The sequence below is a fragment of the Anomaloglossus baeobatrachus genome, chromosome 2 (genome assembly GCF_048569485.1).
Source record: "Anomaloglossus baeobatrachus isolate aAnoBae1 chromosome 2, aAnoBae1.hap1, whole genome shotgun sequence".
NCBI classification, from domain to species: Eukaryota; Metazoa; Chordata; class Amphibia; order Anura; family Aromobatidae; genus Anomaloglossus; species Anomaloglossus baeobatrachus.
Genome location: NC_134354.1, coordinates 357838239 through 357840742, shown reverse-complemented (window position 1 = coordinate 357840742; position 2504 = coordinate 357838239). Strand labels below are relative to the sequence as shown.

At 34.5% G+C, this 2504-nt stretch overlaps 1 non-coding gene across 1 annotated transcript; it reads left to right on the top strand.

The window, feature by feature from the left end:
• The first annotated feature begins 1925 nt into the window (after positions 1-1925).
• TRNAV-CAC (transfer RNA valine (anticodon CAC)) lies at positions 1926-1998 on the top strand. Its single transcript has one exon. It is a non-coding gene; the product is annotated as a tRNA-Val (tRNA).
• Positions 1999-2504: the final 506 nt, after the last annotated feature.

The following is a 2504-nucleotide window of genomic DNA, read 5'->3' as shown; positions in this document are numbered from 1 at the left end:
TATCAACCTGTAACATATGAAATTCTTTCTTTTGTTGCCAACTGATAATATATTTTGGCTTCCATCACCAAGAGAACTACGATTTTGGGTTTCTTTTTTATTGACCATTTTAGCAGAAAACATAATCCCATATTATAAAAATCCTATTTGTTTCAAAATATATAGTTCTCATAAATACAAAAGCAAAAGACCAAACTATGGAGAAAAAAGTAACACATTCAATATAAACTTCAATTTAAGCAAAATCCCTTTGTAGGAATAAAACTGGTAAAATATGTAATAATAATTGTAAATGTTTCATTAACCAAAAATACTTTCCTTCAGCAATAAAAAGGCCCCGTCAGTCACAATTCTGCTCTGCTAGCCAATACACAGTAACTTATCGTCAAGTTTCATAGTGTAGTGGTCATCACGTCTGCTTAACACGCAGAAGGTCCTGGGTTCAATCCCCAGTTAAACCAATCTGTTCTTAGTGTTGAAATAATACGCTATCCAACTACAATATATGAAGTTCTCGGCCTTGTTGCCGTATGACGGGATGTTTTGGCTTCCATCACAAACAGAACTACAAATTATTTTTTTTTTTCCCCTGGCGGTCAATACTCGTCTCTAAATGTCATTACTTTGCAGGATTTCACAGGTTTCATAGTGGAGTCGTCATCACGTCTACTTCACACGCAGAAGGTCCTGGGTTCAATCCCGAGTAAAAATAAGCCGTTTTCGCTGTTGAAGTAATTTGCTATCAACCTGTAATATATGAAATTCTTTGTTTTGTTGCCAACTGATAATTTATTTTGGCTTCCATCACCAAGAGAACTACGATTTTGGGTTTCTTTTTTATTGACCATTTTAGCAGAAAACATAATCCCATATTATAAAAATCCTGTTTGTTTCAAAATATATAGTTCCTTTAAATACAAAATCAAAAAACTAAACTATGTGGAAAAAAGGAACACATTCAATGTAAACTTCCTTTTAAGCAAAATCCCTTTGTAGGAATAAAACTGGTAAAATATGTAATAAAAATTGTAAATGTTTCATTAACAAAAAATACTTTCCTTCAGCAATAACAAGGCCCCGTCAGTCACAATTCTGCTCTGCTAGCCAATACACAGTAACTTTCCATCAGGTTTCATAGAGTAGTGGTCATCACGTCCGCTTAACACGAAGAAGGTCCTGCGTTAAATCCCCAGTTAAACCAATCTGTGCTTGGTGTTAAAATAATACTTAATTAAACTACAATATATGAAGTTCTTGGCTTTGTTGCCGAATGATGGGAAGTAATTTGCTATCAACCTGTAACATATGAAATTCTTTCTTTTGTTGCCAACTGATAATATATTTTGGCTTCCATCACCAAGAGAACTTCGATTTTGGGTTTCTTTTTTATTGACCATTTTAGCAGAAAACATAATCCCATATTATAAAAATCCTGTTTGCTTCAAAATATATAGTTCCTTTAAATACAAAATCAAACAACTAAACTATGTGGAAAAAAGTAACACATTCAATGTAAACTTCCTTTTAAGCAAATCCCTTTGTAGGAATAAAACTGGTAAAATATGTAATAAAAATTGTAAATGTTTCATTAACCAAAAATACTTTCCTTCAGCAATAAAAAGGCCCCGTCAGTAACAATTCTGCTCTGCTAGCCAATACACAGTAACTTTCCATCAGGTTTCATAGAGTAGTGGTCATCACGTCGCCTTAACACGCAGAAGGTCCTGGGTTCAATCCCCAGTGAAACCCATGTGTTCTTGGTGTTGAAATAATCCCCTATCAACCTGCAGTATATAAAGTTCTTGGCTTTGTTGCCGAATAACGGGATGTTTTAGCTTCCATCACCAACAGAGCTACGAATTTGTTTTTTTTCCCCTGGCGATCAAAACTCGACTCTAATTACCATTACTTTGCAGAATTTCAAAGGTTTCATAGTGTAGTGGTCATCACGTCTGCTTCACACGCAGAAGGTCCTGGGTTCAATCCCCAGTGAAACCAATCTGTTTTTGGTGTTGAAGGAATTTCCTATCGACTTGTAATATGTGAAATTCTTGGTTTCGTTGCCAAATGACAATACATTTTGGCTTCCATCACAAAGAGAACTACGATTTTGGGTTTCTTTTTTATTGACCATTTTAGCAGAAAACATAATCCCATATTATAAAAATCCTATTTGTTTCAAAATATATAGTTCCCATAAATACAAAAGCAAAAGACCAAACTATGGAGAAAAAAGTAACACATTCAATATAAACTTCAATTTAAGCAAAATCCCTTTGTAGGAATAAAACTGGTAAAATATGTAATAAAAATTGTAAATGTTTCATTAACCAAAAATACTTTCCTTCAGCAATAAAAAGGCCCCGTCAGTCACAATTCTGCTCTGCTAGCCAATACACAGTAACTTTTTGTCAAGTTTCATAGTGTAGTGGTCATCATTTCTGCTTAACACGCAGAAGGTCCTGGGTAGAGTTGAGCGCGGTTCGAGGTTCGAGGTTCTCCAG